The 21,449-nt window shown below is 44.1% G+C and overlaps 1 long non-coding RNA gene across 1 annotated transcript; it reads left to right on the top strand.

Moving 5' to 3' along the window:
• The first annotated feature begins 7,435 nt into the window (after positions 1-7,435).
• Positions 7,436-15,745, top strand: LOC118663509. The gene is made up of 4 exons (XR_004970067.1): positions 7,436-7,659; positions 12,456-12,544; positions 13,411-13,540; positions 15,178-15,745. It is a non-coding gene; the product is annotated as an uncharacterized LOC118663509 (long non-coding RNA).
• The last annotated feature ends 5,704 nt before the right edge of the window (positions 15,746-21,449 follow it).

The raw sequence follows: 21,449 nt of genomic DNA, 5'->3' as shown, positions 1-21,449 counted from the left end.
CTGACGCAGAGTCGGTACCCACATTTTTCAGTGGTGATTTTAGGTGAGCCTGTGCATTTTTCTATGCTCCCTGCTAACCTGTGCTGTGATGAATACCTCAGATGAGAACTGAGAACCAATTTGTAACCTGGAAGGTGGCTAGAAACTGTGTTCCTCCTCCCAGAGCCACAGTGGACGCAGTGGGCTGAGACTGGCCACTAATGGCTGCTTTGGGGACCACCTCGGGAGTTCGGAGCACAGGGTAATAAATCAGGAGAGAAGAATTCAGTAGGTCACTGCACAGCCCACGGAGCCCCTTCCTCCCCATGCTTGGTCTGGATGGTGTGGAGAGGCCTCAAAGTCAAAATTTGTGAGGGCCCAGCCGGTGTGGCTCAGTGATTGGGCATCAACCTATGCACCAGGAGGTCACGGTTTGATTCCTGGTTGGGGCACATGCCTGGGTTATAGGCTCAATCCCCAGTAGGGGGTGTGCAGGAGGCAGCCATCAATGATTCTCATCATTGCTGTTTCTCCCTTTCCCTTCCTCTCTGAAGTCAAAAAGAAAAAGAAAAAACTTGCGAGGAATTGTGACACAGCGAGACCTTTCTCAAAAGGCTACTCAGTCATTCATGTTTCATGCCCCAGGAGCCTTCTGGTTTTTCAGAACTATGTTTGTTCCGTGGGATCAAGCTATACCAGAACACTCTGACCTTTATTCTGACTCAGAACTAAAAGTCTAAAGCAATATACTGTCAACCAGATTTGACTCTCTCTCTCTCTCTCTCTCTCTCTCTCTCTCTCTCTCTCTCTCTCTCTCTCTCTTCCTCCCTCCCGCCCCCACACCTCTCTCTTTCAGCTAACAAGTCATCAATATTCCATTGGTTCATCAAACATTTACTGGGTATCAGCTTTATGCCAGGCATTGCACATGCTCTTGGAACGGAGATGAAAACAGTGCTGTCCCGTCCTCATTCGCTAGGTGCACAAGCAGAGGTGTGGCTGAATGACGGCGATAACACAGGAGTTTCCGAAGTGTGGTCTCAGGCTGCCTGGGGGATCTCTGAGACCCTTTGTATTACTTTCAGACTAATACTAAGACAGTGCTTGCCTCTTTCACCCGATTTTTCATGTGTGTACCGTGGAATTTTCCAGAGGCAGCATGATGTGTGATAGCACAACATTCTATAATGTAGGAGCAGATCTGACATCCAGTTGTCTATGAAGCCCGACATTAAAGAGATTAGTAAATTTGTAAAACTCTGTCCCTCTTCTCACTGTTTTTTTTGAAAATGTACTTATTATTTTTTGTAAAATGTTTTGTTTATGGGTTGATTATCATTTTAAAAATAAGTTAATAAATACTTTAGAACTGTCTCCATTTTAATTTCTAACATAGTAAATACTGATTGATATTAAACACAAACAAAATCTCTTTGCAGTCCTCAATACTTTTTTTGAACTTTTCATTTTGAGACCCTTGTAGGTTCACATGCAGTTGTAAGAAATAATACAGAGAAACCCTGTATACCCTTCATCCAGTTTTCCCCAGTGGTGACATCTTGCACAACTGTAGTATCATATCACAACCAGGAAATTGCCAGTGATACAATTCACCCTTCTTGTCCAGATTTCACCAATTTTACGTGCACTTGTGTGCGTGTGCGCGCACACGTGTGTGTAATTCTATGAAACTTTATCACTTATGTAGATTTGTGTGACTACCACCAAGGTCAAAATACAGAACAGTTTCATCACAGGGCCTCCCATGCTACCCTTTTGTAGCCACCGCCACCTCCTTCTCTCTCCCCTCCTGAACCCATTTTCCCCTCTATAATTTTGTCATTTCAGGAATGTCACATTAAATGGAATAGTCGATTATGTAACCTTTTGAGATTGGCTTTTTTCATTCAGCATCATTCCCTTGAGATCCAGCCACATTGGTGCATGTAACAGTAATGCTATGGCTGAGTACTGTTCCGCGGTATAGACGCCTCACATTTTGCTTCATCTTGTTTCTGATTTCTGGCTATTGTGAGTAAAGTTGCTATAAACATTAATGTACAGGTTTCTGTGTCAGCATATGTTTTCACTTCTCTGGGTCAAATGCCGCAAGTCCAATTGCTGGGTAGTATGCTAAGCACGTTTTTAATTTTGTAAGAAGTTGCCGCACCTTTTCCCTGAGTGGCTGTACCATTTTACTTTCCTACCACCAATGTACGAGTGGTCTGGTATCTCTGCATCCTCACCAGCATTTGGTGTTATCACTAATTTTTTTTTTTAATTTTTAGACATTCGAATAATCGTAGTGATATCTCACTGTGATTTTAATTTGCCTTTTCGGATGGCTAATGATGTTGAAAATATTTTCATACACCGATTTGCCAGCTTTATGTGCTGTTCAGTGCAATGTCTGTTCATGTCTTTTGGCCATTCTGTAATTGGACTGTTTGTTTTCACTCTTGAGTTTTGGGAGTTCTTTAATGTATTCTAGAACGTCCTTTGTTAGAAGTAGTTGGCAAATATTTTCTCCCAGTGTTTTTGTCCTCTTCACAGGGTCTTTTAGAGCAAAAGGTTTTCATTTTGAATGATTCAACTTATCTCTTTTTTCTTTCTTTTATGGATTTCTGCGTTTGGTGTCTTCCCACAGCCCCAGGATCTGAAGAATTGCTTCTATTATTTTTTCCCCCTAAAAGTCTTATAGTGCTACATTTACATATAATCCTTACTCCATTTTGAATTAACTTTTTGTATAGTTCGTGAAGTTTAGATCAAGGTTCATTTGCCTGTGAATGCCAGTAATTTCTAAGGGATCCTGGAACCAAAGATTTGAAAACTCCAATGAGGTGTATGAGGGGCACTCCAAGATAGGTGAGTGCAAAGTGCCGTGGGAAGGTTGACTTTGAGCAAGGCAGTCCTAGAAGACTTCCCAGAGGAGGTGACGTTTGAGTTCTGCCTTGGAGAATGATCAGAATTTTACCAAGCAGAGGAGAAACCTTGTTTCCTTTTCTCAGTCTTCCATGGCTGGTGATATTCTCAGTGAGGAGGTTCATTTTGAAAGAGGGAAGTGTGGAAGATAAAGAGAAGGACCTAGGACTCAGGCAGACCTTGGTTGAAATTCTTCTTAAATAGCTAAGTTACTTACCTTTTTAAAGCCTCAGTTTTCCAATCTGTAAAATGGGGGAAATAATTCTTTCTTTTTGAGAAAACTATGCAAACTGGCAGGCATGGTAGCTGACACATGGTAGGCACTCAAAGAATGACCTTCTCTCCCCTCTCATGGTTTCCTTGACCTTTTCTCCATGTTATGAGGACCCACCCTTCGATGTTCAGCCTTTATTTGATTTCATTCTCTCCCCCCATATCGCTCTAGATCAGTGGTTCTCAACCTGTGGGTCGCGACCCCTTTGGGGGTTGAACGACCCTTTCACAGGGGTCGCCTAAGACCATCGGAAAACACATATATAACTACATATCGTTTTTGTGATTAATCACTATGCTTTAATTATGTTCAATTTGTAACAATGAAATTGGGGGTCACCACAAGATGAGGAACTGTATTAAAGGGTCGAGGCATTAGGAAGGTTGAGAACCACTGCTCTAGATGAGTGGTTCTTGATGTATCAACCACCACAAATTTCCAGATACTCAATATTTAGTTGTGGAGGGCTTCTTGAAATACAGATTGCAGAACTTTTGATTTAGTGGAACTGGTTTAAGACCCAGAATGTGTGTTTAACAAATTTCCAGGGGGATGCTGACGCGTTTGGTCTGCAGGCCACTCTGAGAACCACTCACTGCTCTCGCTATTTCCAATAACTGTCTCAATAGACCTTATGGAAGTCAAGATATTCACTTTCCACATGTCATAGATTCTCAAGGAAATGGCTTATTGTGTTTGTGTTTCAAAATTCACAGAAAACCCCAATGGGAAGACTTCTGGTTTTAAGATGGCTGGGTTTTGTTTTGTTTTTAATTGCAGTAAAAGAACACATACCATGAAACTGACCTCCTTAACCACTTTTAAGTGTATGGTTTTGTGGTGGTAAGGGTACTCAAGGATGGCTGAGTTTGTTTCTATCCTGTTCTCTCTCCATTAAATCCACTCCAAACAATAAGGAGAACATGCAACACCCTCTCCATCTTCGGTGAAACCAGGAAGACAGCTCTGACCCTGAAACAATAAATGAAGACAGGAACTGGGCCGGGAATGACAAACAATTGGGCAGAGTGGAGGAGGGCCGACTCTCCTGACTAAGGAGGCGCATATATTGAGGAACAGCTGAGTCACCCCAGAATCCCAGAAGGCTGAGGAATGGGCAGAACCGGCATTGCAGGAGGTGGCCGTAAAGCAGGCTCCCGAACAGTAGGATTGACTGAGGTCCTTGTCATGGCGAATTTCGCCATGTAGTCAGGCACTTCTCTCCTCAGAGGACACCAAGTGGTTAATCTCTGGAGAATTTGAACCAGAGAGCCTCCAGATTTAGCAATCACAGTCCCAACACAGGGGGGAGGTGGGGGTGTGGTGGGGGCTGCACTAGACACTAAAAAGCTGCCCCCTAAATGATGACACCCCAGGCTATTCCTAGCAGAATCCAGAATATCTACACGTAGTCTCATTAACCAGCATTCTCCCCACCCCCAGCAGTGGACTGGAGCTTCATTTTATGAAGAAACCCAATAGCCCCAGAGAAAAGGCCTGCAGTCATGACATCTGGGGCTTCGTGTGAAGTCAGGTGCAGTACAGTGAAACCCTCCTCAATCCCATTCCCGCTGGCAAAGCTCACAGTCAGCTTGTACTGGTGGAGTTCATTCCTAATCTACTTTCCAGGCTCGTCTGAAAGAAAAGGTTTTCCAGAAAAATCCTGACCCACCAACCTCCGTTTGGGTTGGGTGACTCCTTGGCACCTCCCCAGACCTGTGCACACCTCCCTCATCTCCTTCAGAGGGATGTGTCTGCTGCCTCCGTATGCAAAATCCCCTCTCCTCCCAACAGCCTGGCTGGAGAGCCCGGTGATCATTTGTGGCAGCACCTGCTTGCCCAGTCTCGGGATAAAGTGCTTGTTAATGGGGCTGAGAGCTGGGCTGGTAGGTAGTTGGGAGTAAATCAGCTTAGGTCTTTGAATTATACTTCAAAGCTCAGCAGAAGGCAGAGCGAGCTGTCTGAAAAAAGAAAAAGGGGAAGACAGGGCAATTACTAAAACTCTTTTTGGCTCTGTTTTTAGGTTACCCAGTAGGGCTGAGCTTATTGATGGAGGCCCTTCGGAATACTATGCACTTGAACTTGAACTTGGTCAAGGGAATTGGAGGTCAAGGCAACATCCTGACTCTTAGATTCAGCACCAGATGCTGGCACCTGTCAGGAGAAGGGTGTGAGGTGTGTAAGTCAGTTCAGCCCTAGTCTACATGCTAAGTGGAATATACATTATTATTTGAGGAACCCCTTTGCTTTCTTTGGAGAATTCTTCATTTTGTGAGTCTTCATGGGAGGAAAAGACTACTTCATTTCTGTTAACAGGTTGTAAGCTCTAACATTTAAAAAGAAATTCTTAGGATTTCCATCTTTCTTCTTATATTACCTCTCTGTTTATGCATATTGTTTACTTTTCCCATCAGAGCTCTTAGCATATTAATCATAGTTATTTTAAATTTTCAATCCGATAATTCCAACATTCCTGCTATATCAGAGCGTGGTTCTGATATTTTCTCTGTCTCTTCAAGCTGTGTTGGCCTTTTAGTATGCCTTATAATTTTTTGTTGGAAACCATACTGCATAAAAGGAACTCCGACCCGGCCAGTGTGGCTCAGTGGTTGAGTGTCAGTCCATAAACCAGGAGATCACAGTTCGATTCCCATTCAGGGCACATGCCCGGGTTTCGGGCTCGATCCCCAGTAGGGAGCATGCAGAGGGCAGTCTATTGATGATTCTCTCTCATCGTTGATGTTTCTATCTCTCTCTCTCTGAAATTAAAAAAAAAAGAAAAGGAACTCTGGTAAATGGGACTGTAGTGCTGCAATGGTAAGGTGTAGGGGGAGGGGAAGCGTCCTGTCCTCTGATTAAGTCTGTCTTTCAGTGACCCTGTGTCCTCTGGGCCGTGAACGTCACAGCACCTCTCAGTTTTCCCTCCCTTGGAGGGAGGGACAGGGTGGCTATCCAGGGCTGGAGGTGGGTGTATCCCCCCCCCCCCCCGCCCCCCGCAGCTGGGCTCTGATACAGCCCCATTAGGTAAATAGCTCCTCCTGTGGGCAGGACAGAGTGCTTTGGTGTATTTCAATGTAGAGTGTATTTCCTCTCCCCCTACCAGAGGCATGAAAAGATTTTTTTCCCATTTTCAATGAAATTACAACATTTATTGTGAGAACCTAGTTAAACTCCTGGAGGTAAAACTCACAAAAGTGCGGGGGCTTCCGGTGTCCCCATGGGCAAACTTTTTGACTCGAGGGCCACAATGGGTTCTTAAACTGGACCGGAGGGCCGGAACAAAAGCATGGATGGAGTGTTTGTGTGAACTAATATAAATTCAAAGTAAACATCATTACATAAGAGGGTACGGTCTTTTTTTTTTTTTTTTAGTTTTACTCATTTCAAACGGGTGGATCCGTCGTAGTTTGCCCACGGCTGCCCTAGAGTGTCTATCTCTTGGTCTTATTTGCAGAGAGCCTCCAGGAACTCAACAGTTACAACGCAGGCTTTCCTACCCTGGCACTGGCACTGGTTCCGGTGGGGGTTTCCGCTGCAGTACGTTGTGAATCTCTATATCCACCTGTCAGTCTCTCTGATTTTGGAGGCCGCAGTTTGCCCCATGGCCTCACTCCTACAGATCTAAGAAGAGTTGTTGATTTTTCAGTTGACTCAGCTTCTTACTTGTTAGGACAGAGTGACAGCTTCCAAGTTGAACTATACTACTGTAAAATACATGTAACATAGATTTATCATCTTAAGCATTCCTGAGTGTTCAATTCAGACATTAAGTACATTCACATTGTTGTGCGACCATCACCCCATCCATCTTCAGAACTTTCTCATCCCCCCAAACTGAAACTCCGTACCCATTAAACAGTAAACCCCCATTATGTACATGCTAACGTTTATATTACTGATTGTTGATGCTGTCATTATTATTATTATTATTATTATTATTATTATTATTATTATTTAGTGAACAACAGTAATTGTTCTATTAGGACATTGGGCCTCATTCTCAAGGACATGCATGGGATGGGGCACCATGACGTACTTTTAAGGAAGAGGCTGGTGGAATCAACAGGCATGTTTAGGGAGGGCCTCTGATGGGGAAGAACTGCAGCTGAGTGCGGTGTTGATGTTCATTCAAGTCAGAGCCACGCACGCTGCCCAGAAAATCCGTTCTGAATGGGCACATTGATCAGGGTAAATGTCCTGCGTCCACATTGACTTCGTTTCACTGGTTTTGTTTTATTGTTTCATTCTGCCCAGGAACCTTGGAGCTCTCCGAGATGAATGGGAAGATTCCATGTGCTAATCTCATTTCCAAATGTAATTGGCACCTGAATTACGAAGCTCTGCTTCCAAAGGCTGCACTCACAGAGCCATCCATCCTCCCTCCATCGAGGTGGGCCAGCGTGGCCCTGTGATGCATGTTCACTGCTCCAGCCACGGAGAAGTAGTGGAGCTGCTACAACCTTTTGGAGGGCAACTTGGCAGTAGGTGTCAAAATTTTATATTTGCAGAGCCATCAGCCCCAAGATTTCATTTCACGGATTTAATTCCTCTCAAACAAGTAATTGGACAAGTGGGTAAGGCTGTTTGTACAGAGATGTTCGATGCAGCTTTGTTTATAATTGTGAAAAACTGGAGGCATTTTAACTGTCCAACAATATAGGACAGTTTACATTAAGTATGGCACACTGAAGGGCTTATTTACTGTGTTGCCAGAGACGAGGTAGAGTTGTATGTAAGGAAAAACCTCCACAGTAACCAGGCAGGGCCTGTTTCCCAGTAGAGTGACTGTCAGATGATAATACCCAAACCTGATAGTGTACAGTATATGTGTCTCTCAACAACAATGCTTGTGGGGCAAATGTTTATATTAAATTATATCTATACGCCTAAAATTCAATAGGACAGTTCAAACAAAATTACTTGGGGAACAAAGTTTCACATTAGATCCCAAATAAAGTTGGTAGGTCAGAGGTACGTGTAGAAGTGTGGAAAAATCAGTCGCGTGACCCAGACCGTCTAGTACCAGCCAGTCTGGCTGATGAATGCGGTGGAAGTCACGGGTGACACATCCAGGAAAGCTTTTACAGAAGGAACAGAGCCCATTTTCTTGCCTCCTTTGGCCTTTTCTGCCCCTTCCTGCCTGGAATATTGATGTGTTGCCTGGAGGCGCAGCAAACACCATGCAACTATGAGGCTGCAGAAGCCGGAGATGAGAGTCTCTGCTCTCTGGCAGAGAGTTAAGGAGGCAAGAGGAGGCGTGCCCAGGATGCCTTGTTACACGAGACATAGAAGCCTTTCATGGTTTACATCTCTTTTCTCATGTCTTCTGCCATATGCTTCCAAACGCTCTCCTGACACAGCTGTTGTTTTCATTTCCCTTCTTAAAAGCAAATGATAAAAATATTCCACGTATTAATCAATATAACTGGATGAAACAAATAAAAAGATACAACAAAAAGTCAACTGTGCTAACAAAAGGTTGTGCACCTCACTGTTGCCAGCAGCAAGAGAGGCCAGTAAGCCAGCATTTAACAACCAATTTAACTGCCGATGATGTGGAAGTAATGCTAAGCATCTTACATCGCAACTTGATAGTTTTAAAAAAACATACACATACACACAGTTTACCGAGTTTTAGTAAAATTTCAGGAAATTGGTTTAGGGTCTTGAGCTAATGTGTATATAATATTCCCTATTTAATATAATGGAAATAGGCTTCCTTTTGGCATTTTTGTTAAGAACTTCTTAATGAAAATTTTAGGGCCCACTTAGTGATATTAAGTGGAATATGCCAGGTCTGGGAGGGGATCCTACTGCCCTAAGACCAATCCCTGTCTCCACTGGTCTCCAGGTGCAATTCCACCCTTCCCCTCCCCCAGAGCCCAGGATCCGTCCACCTGCGATCCTTGCAGCCCGCCCCTCCCCCGCCCCAACTCGACCCTGACCACATTGGGCACAGCCCCTGGATCCCTCCTTCCCTTTTCTAGTGTCTCCTCCTTCTGCCCCCCAGCACTCCCAGTCTGTGAAGTGTAGGTACATTTTAGGTTCCCAGCTGGAGCCCCTCAACTGCCTCATCAGTTCCGAGTCCTCCCCCTACAGATGATCTCCCTCAGCAACCATATGGAGGGCTGGGAGCAAACCAGCAATAAATGTATGATTGCGATAGAAGTGAAAAACAAAACAACACACACACAAACCCCACTAAGTTGAAAAGCACGTTATAAACACACATGCTGCTGCCCTGTAAGGAAGCCGAAAGGCCTTAAGCATGTTCCTCTTTGAGGGAAACTGTACCAGAATCTCATCAGATTTCCCCTCCTTGCACATAGCAGGAGTTGGGTCATGTGAGTTGTACTTCTCTTCTCTTCTCTTCTCTTCTCTTCTCTTCTCTTCTCTTCTCTTCTCTTCTCTTCTCTTCTCTTCTCTTCTCTTCTCTTCTCTTCCCTTCCCTTCCCTTCCCTTCCCTTCCCTTCCCTTCCCTTCCCTTCTCTTCTCTTCTCTCTCTTCCCTCCCCTCCCTTCCTTTCCTTTCCCTTCCCTTCTCTTCTTTCCTTTCCTTCCCCCCACCCCTTTTTTTGGCTTAATCCCTTTATGTTTTCACCCAGCCCTACAACCCCCTCCCCTCTGACAACTGTCAGTCTGTTCTCTGTATCTATGAGTCTGCTTCTAATTTGTTTTTTAGTTTATTTTGGTCATTAGATTCCACATGTAAGTGAAATCATATGGTATTTGTCTTTCTCTGACTGGCTTATTTCACTTAGCACAATACTCTCTAGGTCCATCCATGCTGTCACAAAAGGTAAGATTTCCCTCTTTTTTTACAGCCTAGTGGTATTCCATTGTGCAAATGTTCCACAGCTTTTCTACCCACTCATGTATTGATGGACACTTGGGCTATTTCCAAAAATTGTCTATTTATATGTAAAAAAAGGCTAAGTGACTGACCATACATCTGTCCAACCATCTGACCGACCGGCAGGCCGGTACATATGATGCGCACTGGCAATTTAAAAATAAACGTTGACTCCCACAGGTACGATACATATAAAGGTCTCACTGGCACATGTAAAAGGCTAAGTGACCAACCGTATGTACCTCTGACCATCCATCTGACCATCTGACCAGTCGGCCGGCCAGTACATATGACGTGCACTGGCAATTTAAAAATAAACATTCATTCGAGCATGCACAATACATATAAAGCTCTCGCTGGCACCGATCGCACGCATGTGTTTTGATCTGTCATTGTTGAGTGTGAATTTGGTTGTTTTTGTTGACATTCTGAAGCTGAAAGCAGCAATTTTCACACCTATTTGAGTGATGATTCCATTGACTCAACAGTTGATGCCGAAAAGGGAAATTTTCCCATTGAGTTTCTTAAGAGTATTACTCCTTTGGGAATGCTATGTCATAAATTAAAATTGAAAGTGGGTGCAATCATCATGCTACTGAGAAATCTTAATAGTAAATGGGGTGTTTGCAATGGTACTAGATTTATTATCACAAGATTGCGACCTAACATAATCGAAGCTGAAGTATTAACAGGATCTGCGGAAGGAGCGGTAGTTCTGATTCCAGGAATTGATTTGTCCCTGTCTGACATTGGCCTCCCATTTAAATTAATTCGAAGACAGTTTCCCATGATGCCAGCATTTGCGATAACTATTAATAAATCACAAGGACAAACTCTAGACAGAGTAGGAATATTCCTACCTGAACCCATTTTCAGACATGGTCAGTTATATATTGCTTTCTCTCGAGTTCAAAGAGCGTGTGATGTTAAAGTTAAAATTGTAAATACTTTATCACAAGGGAAATTAGTCAAGCACTCTGAAAGTGTTTTTACTCTTAATGTGGTATACAGGGAGATATTAGAATAAGTTTAATCAATTTATCAGTCATTGTTTTTATCAATGTTGTTTTTGTATCATGTTTTTGTTGTTTTTATATCATGTTTTTGTTGTTTTCATATCATGTCTTTGTTATTGTTGTATCATGTTGTTATTTATTTATTAATAAATTTATATATTATTTTCCTATACATTTTACTAATTTTCTTTCATCTCTGACACTTCTATTAGAGAGAAAGGGTGAATAGCAATGTTAAAATATTTCTTCTAATTAATTTCCTTTCAATGTGCATGAATCCATGCACCAGGCCACTAGTTGTAAATAGCACCGCAATGAACATAGGGGACATATATTCTTTTGAATTAGTGTTTGGGGCTTCTTTGGATAGATTCCAAGAAGTAGTGGTATCTTATTGTAGTTTTTGTTTGCTTTCTTCAGATAATCTTTTCAAGTGATTTTTGGTCATTTCCTCTTCTAACAGGTGCCTGGCCTGTTCAAGTCTTTTTCCCTTTTTAAACGTGGATTGTTTTGTCTTTTACTTATTGACTTGTAGGAGTTCCTTTATGTTCTGGATATAAGTCCATTGTCAGATATATGAAATGCAAATATCTTCTCCCAGTCTGTAGATTGCTTCTTCATTTGCTTAGTAATGTCTTTTGAGGAGCCTAAGTTCTTATATTTAAGAAAGTCCAAATCATCAATTCTTTCAGTGTAGTGTTTTTTGCATTCAATTTGAGATATTGATCATGAAGATACTTTTCTATGTTTTTTAGTAGACAGATTCTTTTTAACTTTTGCATCAGGTCTATAATTCATATTACATTAATTTTTATTAATGTAATATGAAGTAAAAATTCATCTTTCCCCATACAGATATCCTCTGTATGGATATCCAGTTTCTCCAGCACAACTGAATTGCAGTAGCACCCTTTTTGTAAATCAAATGAACATACATGTTTGGGTCAATTTCTGAACTCTATTCTGTTCCATTGGTCTTTGTCTAGCCTTGTGTCAGTAGTACTTTGGCTTAATTATTATAGCTTTACATTAAACACTGGTATCTGGTAGTGTGTGTTCTCCAAGATTGTCTAGGCTGCTCTAAGATTTTGTATTTCCATGTAAATTTTAGAATTAGCTAGATAATTCCCACACATAAACCTTGTAAGAAGTTGATTGCAATTGCATTAAATCTATAAGTCAATTTGAGGAGGATTGACAACAATACTGAGTCTTTCAATTCAGAGTTTAGTTCTCCATTTATTTAGATCTTCTTCTTGATGACTTTGTTGAATATCTGATTTAATTTAATCAACCCTGGAGTTGCCTGACCGTGGTCTTGATATTAAATTACAATATTACATACAATCATTATGTAATACATTTTCCTTACTGTTAAACAATTTTTTTTTTTTTCTGGTTACTTACAGCCAAAAGCATCTGAACGGACAAACTTTCCTTGTAGTGTGATGGAGTAAGCAGAAGGCTTGAATCTATGCTACTCCCTGTGTGGCCATGGGTAAGTCACCTAACCTCTGTGGGCCTATTTCCTTATCTATGGAAACCTCACAGGGTTAGAAACTTGTTCTCTTTTTCACAAACAGGGGGAACGCTGACTCATCTTTCTTTTCTTTTTTTTTTTAAATTGTTTTATTGCTTAAAGTATTACCAAGAGTATTACATATTGACTCATCTTTCTTGTCCAATTTAAGTGTCACTTTCTTTGGGAAGGCTTTCCTGACTCTTTCAAAAAAACCTAGCGCCCGGCCGGCATGGCTCAGTTGAGCGCTGACCTGTGAATCAGGAGGCCACAGTCAGGGCACATGCCTCGGTGTGGGCTCAGTCCCTAATGTGGGTGTGCAGGAGGCAGCTGATCAATGATTCTCTCTCCTCATTGATGTTTCTAGTTCTCTCTTCCTCTCCCTTCCTCTCTGAAGTCAATAAAAAATTATATATTTTTATAAAACACACACACACACACACACACACACACACACACACACACACACAACCTAACTATTCTTTTCCTATACATGCCTCTTAAAGCAATCAGCACACTGTAATGTCATTGTTTGCATGTCTGTCTGCATCAGTGCCTTCCTGGATCATTCAGGGACTTGGTAGGGAACAGAGGGCACACTTAAAGGGCTTAATTAAAGAAAGTGTAAGGAAGAGACAATAACAGAGGAATAGATAGGATTAAGGGAACCCATAGGGGATGAGGAGGCACCCCAGGGAATAACCACAGAGGCATTGATATCACTCTTGAGTCTGAAGCATAGAGATGAAGGAAGTGTTACTGGGACCCAGGGAGACCCATGGGCAGGTGGGGAAGGGAGAATAAACACCCCAACCTGCCTCTTCTCACTCTCTGATTTCCTTCAGCTCTCATTGGATCAACCCAACCAGAAGTCAGAGGGCAAAGGAGTCCAGGTGATACAGTTTGTAGAGTTCAGCTTCCAGAGGAACAAAGTAGAGCATCAAGAAGCAGAAATGAATGAAGGAGAAGAAATAGGTAACGGACAGCATAACACCTTTAGCATAAGCTTCTTCAGAATGGATGCTAAATCTTTAAAAAATAATGTTGCCATAGTGTTTTAAACATTCATTACAAAAATGCAAACATCATCCTAATAAAAGAGAAACATGGTAATTAGCATATGACTGCTACCCTTCCCATTGGCTAATCAGGGCGATATGCAAATTAACTGCCAGCCAAGATGGCGGCCGGCAGCCAGGCAGCTGACGTGAACAGGGAGGCTTGCTTGCTTCAGTGACGGAGGAAGCCAAGCTTCCCCGCCTGCCTTGCCGGCCTCTCAGCTGCACTGTAAGCAACATTGTAACAAATATAGACACTAAACAAAACCCCAGGCTTCAGCCAGCAGGACCGCAACATTGTTTCAAATACAAGGTAAACAAAGGCCAGAAACCTGCTTTCAGCAGCGGAGGTCTCATAGCTGGAGCCCAGCCTCAGAGCTAAAGCTGGCCCAGAATAAAAAAAAAAAAGGAAAAAAGGACAGGTTGGGAGCTTCAGTCACGCGCCAACCTGAAAACGGCCCTCAGCCCCTCACCCAGGCTGGCCAGGCACCCCAGTGGGGACCCCCACCCTAAAGGGGGTGTGACCGGATGCAAACAGCCATCATCCCCTCACCCAGGCTGGCCAGGCACCCAAGCGGGACCCCCACCCTGAAGGGGGTGTGACCAGATGCAAACAGCCATCATCCCCTCACCCAGGCTGGCCAGGCACCCAAGCAGGACCCCCACCCTGATCCAGGACACCCTTCAGGGCAAACCAGTCGGCCCCCACCCGTGCACCAGGCTTCTATCCTATATAGTAAAAGGGTAATATGCCTCCCAGCACCGGGATCAGCGTGACAGGGGGCAGCGACCAAACCCCCTGATCTCTCTGCGGCTCTGTGTGTGACAGGGGGCGGGGCCACAACCTCCCTATCCGCCCTGCTCTGTGCGTGACAGGGGGGAGATCCCCACCCCCCGATCGCCCTGCGGCTCTGAGTGTGACAGTGGCGGCACCCCAACCCCCTGATCCGCCCTGCTCTGTGTGTGACAGGGGGCAGTGCCCCAACTCCCCTATTGGCCCTGCTCTGTGCATGACAGGGGGGAGCTCCTCAACCCCCTGATTGGCCCTGCTCTGTGTGTGACAGGGTAAGGAGCCCCAACCCCCCTGATGGGCCCTGCTCTGTGCGTGACAGGGGGTGGCGCCGCAACCTCCCTATCGACCCTGCCTTGAGTATGACAGGGGGCGGTGCCCCACCCCCCCAATCGGCCCTACCCTGAGCATGACTGAGGGTGGCATCGCAACCTCCCAATCCGCCCTGCTCTGTGCATGACAGGGGGCGGCACCCCAACTCCTCAATCGGCCCTGCTCTGGGCCCGACCAGGGGCTGCACCTAGGGATTGGGCCTGCCCTCTGCCACCCGGGAGCAGGCCTAAGCCAGCAGGTCGTTATCTCCCGAGGGGTCCCAGACTGCGAGAGGGCACAGGCCGGGCTGAGGGACCCCCTCTTCCTCCCGAGTGCACAGATTTTTGTACACCGGGCCTCTAGTAGAAAATAAAAGGCCCCCTGTTAGCCCCAGAAATACCCATAGTTAACTACCTGTTCTGAAATATTTCCGATTTTACTGTATATACAAGCACGCTGAATATGGGCCTGTAGAAGACTGCAATTCCAAAAATGACCACAGCAATATTTCTGGTCTCCCATGGTCTTCTTGATATTGCCACGCCCCATCACAAGGTGAGTCTATTTTTCCTCCCCTTGAACCTGGGGAGGGCTTTGTGATTGCTTGGACAGGGAGAATGTGGCAAAGTGATGCTGCATGACTTCAAAACTAGGTCATCAAAGGCAATATGGCTCTGCCCAGAAATCTCTCTTTCTTGGGATGCTCACGTTATGAGGAAACCCAGGTCACATGAAGAGGCCGCGTGCAAGTGCTCCGGCTGATTGCCCAGCTGAGGTCCCAGCTGACAGTGTTAACTGCCAGGTAAGCGAAAAAATGAGCTTCCAGATGATTCCGGCTTCCAGCATCCGAGTGACCTCCACTGGAGCAGACAATTACTAGTATCCTCACAAAGCCCTGCCTGAATCGAAGATTCATGAGCAAAATAACTGTTTTTATTTTATTTTATTAAAGCCACTGGGATTTTGAAAAACTTGTTATATAGCCATAATAAGCAGAACAGAGGCAGTATTAGGGAGTTAAACCCTCAAGCTCAGGCGTCAGACTTCTTGGGATTGAATGTAGTCTCTGTCTTATTCCCTGTGTAATATTTGGCGAGTTGTTCACATTCTAATCCTCAGTTTCTTCATCTGTAAAATGGGAACAATGATATTAAAACTCTCAGAGGGAAAAGAAACCTCTCAGAGAGTAGGATTGGGGTATAAAGCAATCAGCTCAGTGCCCAGCAGGTATTAAATTATTATTGTTATTGATCATTGATTTCCTAAAATAGAGGTGGGGAAATTTTTTTTTTGCCAAGGGCCATTTGGATATTTATAACATAATTTGAGGGCCATACAAAATTATCAACCTAAAAATTAGCCTGCTATATTTGGTCATTCATTTAATTAACTCACCCGTAATGCTTTGGCAGGGCCAGACCACATGATTTCACAGGCCTTATACTGCCCAGGGGTCAGATGTTCCCGACCCCTGCCCTAAAAAGCAAGCAGGAAACATACCGATTGAGCAAAGCTAAGCTTATTTCAGAAAGGGAGAACGGCACCCGGAAAAGTCTGAGTAGTATTTCCAAGTGAAGACACTTCATTAAGAAAGGATATGGGGTTTTAAAGGCTGCACTGTTCTAAGGTGGGTCATATAAGGCAGGTAACTGGTTGGGATTGGGCAGAACTTATGACATAAGAGCTTTGGATTGGTGGGTCCAGAAGGGTAAGCGCCTTGAAGTGAGTCTAGATGAGCAAGTTTTCTGTTTTAATAAGTAAAGTGTGTCACTGGTTCCATCTTATCTTAACAGCAGGCATTTCCCAGGGCAAGCAGGTAGATAATTACTTGGCGCCAGTATTATTTAATGCAGATAGAAGAGTGTTGCTTTCAATTCTTTTTTTTTTCCATAGAAAAGGGATCATACTCTATCCCACCTATTATATTGAAACTTGCCTTTTTATTTAACAACATATCTTGGATATCTTTCCTTATCAGAACCTATTGATGCATTTTACTTTTTTGACATTGCTTGATATTCCCTTGTGTTGTGATTTGTTCACCCTCTCACATACCAGCGCGTGGCGTGTGTGGTGGGCTGGCGGGCCCAGGCCCTGAGCACAGTGCCTGGGCCGGAGGAGGCACTCGGGAAGGCTTTGCTATTGAAAGGAGAGCGCGCCTGGACTCTGTAAAGTGCCGTATCCTTGTAAGGTATGGTGGATGCTTGGGCTCCCCCGTTACGGCACCTTATCCCATCCCTGTTTTGTCACCTGTGTTATGGTGCATCTCAGACTGGGAAGGATCCTATGCGCACCCAGCAAGGAATCGGGGAGACTGCTGGGATGTATGCGAGACAGTGAGCCTGCGGAGCAGTAGGCACCCGCCTGAACAGGCTGCATGGAGGATGCAGCTGAGATTCAGAGGGGCTCGGGTGCCAGGAGAGAGGTGAGTCAGTGCCGGCGAGACTTTAGGAACTCATGCCATATAGATGCCACTGACCAGGCAGGGCAAGGGACACCTTGTGACACCAGCAAGGACCCAAAGTAGGATGGCCACCTCTTCCCACTGCCACGAGGACATTCCCCTACATCCAGAGATCATCTTCTGAAGGAGGATGCCAAGGAGCAAATATATTTTAAAAAAAGAAAAAAGCAGTCCCTGTAGGGGTTTTAAATTGATAATCAGACACAACATTTATGAAAATAAAGCTGATACAAAATGAAGATGTCGTTTCTCAATGAAGGATAAGAGTCTAATAGGGGCCATTTGGAAATAATGGGGCATTCCCTCCCACTTTTTTATTATGAAAATTTTCAAACAGAAAAGTGAGACGAATAATTGAACACATATATCCACCACCTAGATCTCTCAGTTGTTAATGTTTTCTCCTTTGAGCATAATTGTTTCATCTAATTTTTTCGGAAGTAGTTTAAAGTAAATTACAGACATCCTGACATTTCACCCCAAATGCATCTCTGAAAAATAAGAGCTTTTTCCTGCATAATGTGGAGGCGTTCCTGGTTGCCCCTGGGAGTGCTGCTGGCACTTACGTGGGCGAGGGGCAGGGAAGCTAAATGTCCTGTAATGAGTGCTTTACGTCAGCTCCAGGAAGAATTGTCTGGGCCAACCCTTGACAGCATCACCTTGTAGAAAGCCTGTGCTGTACAGAGACGGGCGTGGGAGTATGTGTGGGGGTGGGTGGGAAGGGTGCTATCATATACTTATTCATTATACATGTATGTCTTTAATATAGAGGTCACACAGAAACCGATCAGATTTAAAAAAGTGATAAAGATGCAGTAAGAAAAAAACACCTATAATCCCATTCTTTAGGGTCAACCACTGTTAACTGTTAAAATAATTTGGGCATATTTCCTTCTAGTCTCGAATATGAATATATATATATTTCCATTTTAGATAAGCATACTCTACATTGGTTATTTAAAGCCTCCTGACCCCTGCCCATTCCCACAACTTTGTAGGGTGGGGAACTGGGGAAAAAGAGATCACAGAAGATGCCACATTGAAAAAAGGGAACCTGCCCTGGCCAGTGTGGCTCAATTGGTTGGGTGCCGTCCCATGCACCAAAACGTTACCAGTTCAATTCCTGGTCAGGGCACATGCCCAGGATGTGGGCTCAATCCCTGGTAGGGGGCATGCAGGAGGCAGCGGGTCAATATTTCTCTCTTTCCATAGGAAAGCATGCTCAAGGTTACTGATCACCTGAGAGATGCAAATCAAAATGACAATGAGGTACCATCTCACACCTGTCAGAATGGCTATCATCAACAAATCAACAAACGACAAGTGCTGGAGAGGATGTGGAGAAAAAGGAACCCTCGTGCACTGCTGGTGGGAATGCAGACTCGTGCAGCCACTGTGGAGAACAGTATGGAATTTCCTCAAAAAACTAAAAATGGAACTCCCATTTGACCCAGTGATCCCACTTCTAGGAATATATCCCAAGAAATCAGAAACAACAATCCGAAAGGATATATGCACCCCTATGTTCATAGCAGCACAATCTACAATAGCTAAGATTTGGAATCAGCCTAAGTGCCCATCAGCAGATGAGTGGATTAAAAAACTGTGGTACATCTACACAATGGAATACTACGCTGCTGTAAAAAAGAAGGAATTCTTACCATTTGCAACAGCGTGGATGGAAGTGGGGAACATTATGCTAAGCTAAATAAGCCAGTCAGAGAAAGACAAATATCACATGATTTCACTCATCTGTGGAATATAATGAACAAAAATAGAGCCAGAGAAAAATATTTTCACATCCTGAGCATGTGCCCTGACCAGAATATAATAGAAGTATAGTCCTGTTATTTGCAGATTTTTAATATCTCCTACAACTTCTGTGATATTATACTATGTTAGTAGAGTTTAGGTAATATTATTATATTTAAAATCCTTTTTCTTGAAATATTAATGTTTATTACACATAATATTATATTTAAAATCATTTTTCTTGAAATATTAATGTTTATTGCATGTAACATTATTATTTTAACATAGTTTTCCTTGAAATATTAATGCTTATTGCATGTAATGTTATATTTAAAATCATTTTTCTTGAAATATTAATGTTTATTACATGTAAACGACTAATTATTTTCTATCTACAATCTGATAATAGACTTTCTAGTATATTGTAAAAAAAATAAAATAAAGAGAAAAATAATTTCTCTCTCTCTCTCCCTCCCCCTTCCTCTCTCTTTAAAAATCAATAAAAATATTTTTTTAAAAAGGGAACCTGATTGCTTGTTAATTTGCTTCCACTGTACTTACGTGTGACCTCAGTTAATCCTCAGAATGACTTCATGATGTAGGGCTTATCGTGCCCATTCTCTAGATGAGGTGCCTAAGGCTGAGGGAACTTAGCCTGTGTGCTTCACCATCTGACTTACGGCCCCTGGATACAACTCTGGGCTCCCTGCCCAGCTCCGAAGGTGGGAGCTAGGGATGTGGAGTAGGCACTTGACCCAGACAGTAAGGAGGATGTGTCCAGTTTGGAGGGGTTCCTCTTTCCCGCTTTGAAGATCTACTTCTCGGTGGGGGCATAGAGATAATGGAGGCCACGGGCCTGGAGCCCCAGCTGAACTCTTGGCCGTTAGCTCGCACCAACTTGCTACCCGGGGGAGTGAGCCTTCTTGGAAGTGAATCCTCCAGCCCGTTCTAACCTCCCACGCTGATGCCGCACAGAACAGAGATGAGCAAACCCCGCTAAGCCCTAAATTGCAGATTTGTGAGCAAAGTAATTGATTGTTGTTATTTAACGCCACTGCGTTTTGGAATGGTTTGTTATTCAGTATTAGATAGCCAGAATAACACCATTTTCTCAGCTGATCCTCTAAGCCAAATTAAATGTGACACCTTTCATACATACTGTCTCCTTTAATTCTCATCCTTCCCTCTCAGGTAAGAAAATCAACAGCTAAGTTTACTGAGTGCTTGCTATATGCTTAGCGACGTTCAAAATCCTTTCCCTATGCCAGTTCATTTACTAGTAATTGTCCCAATAACCCTGTTTCGTAGGAACTCTTCCCTTCATTTTGGAGGTGTGGAAACAGTCACAAATAAATTGGAGACTTTACCCCAAACTATGCAGGATGTGGCAGGCCCAAGGACTCAGTTGCCTGATTTGAAAGCTGATCGTCCTAACCACTATCGTTTTCTGCCTCTCGGCCAGAGGCTCGCTGAGAAGACTGAGCCTCAGAGAGGTGAAGCGACTTGCCAAGGCTGCACAGCCAGTGAGTGACTTTGGGCCACTTATCCTCTGGGTTCCTCCATGAAAGCTGCCATGACCCTGACAGTGTCGCTGTCCTTTTGGGCCAGTCTCTGTGAGAGCCATGTCTGGCCCGCCATCTCTGATGGCGTCCCTTAGCTTGGTCTTCCGTACTCTGCAGCTGTGGCACCCAGTGAACTTTGGCTGTTCCCACACATTCAATTTCATCCTCAAAGCACAGGACTTTTCCAATCAAGAAGGTTCTTTAGAAGAATGTGCTGCAGGGTCAGAAGGACTTTCCATAAAGCATTCCAGCATTCCAAGGATAGTTTGGGCTTGAGCACCGCCTGGCTCCAGGCAACTCTCCACCCTTCCTGCAGTCTCTCCCCTCCCCTGCAACCCTGTCTTGTGTGCTTTGCCAACAAAGGATGGAGGCGAACAGGGCAGGATGTCAGGGTTAAGAGGAATTGGGCATGAGCTCTAAGGTCACACGGACTTGTGACCTAGGCCAGTGGTCGGCAAACCACGGCTCGCGAGCCACATTTGGCTCTTTGGCCCCTTGAGTGTGGCTCTTCCACAAAATACTGACTTCTGCGCATGGGCCATGAAGTTTCAATCGCACTGTATGTGTGCGCCCGCACGTGGTATTTTGTGGAAGAGCCACACTCAAGGGGCCAAAGAGCCGCATGTGGCTCATGAGCCGTGGTTTGCCAACCACAGACCTAGGCAATTATTTAACCTCTATGAACCCTACTTACTTACCTGTAAAATGGGATTATGAATAGCCTCTTCTCATAGGGTTGCTGTGGGGGTTAAGTGAGGCAATGCTTGTGTTTCCCAGAGCCCCTGTTGGTGCAGAACCCATTGCCTGTAGCTCCAAAATTGCCTGTCACGCCAAGGTAGGTGATTTGTGGGAAAATGTCTAACATTTGCTACAGAACCCTTTGTGGCCCTCTGGTCAAACCCATGTGCCTGTCCACCAGCGAAGAGGAGAAAATTGTGCCTTCTGC

This window comes from Myotis myotis, unplaced genomic scaffold (assembly GCF_014108235.1).
Source record: "Myotis myotis isolate mMyoMyo1 unplaced genomic scaffold, mMyoMyo1.p scaffold_m19_p_9, whole genome shotgun sequence".
In the NCBI taxonomy this organism is placed as follows: Eukaryota; Metazoa; Chordata; class Mammalia; order Chiroptera; family Vespertilionidae; genus Myotis; species Myotis myotis.
The sequence above is the reverse complement of the archived record's forward strand: the minus strand, read 5'-3'. Positions and strand labels throughout refer to the sequence as shown.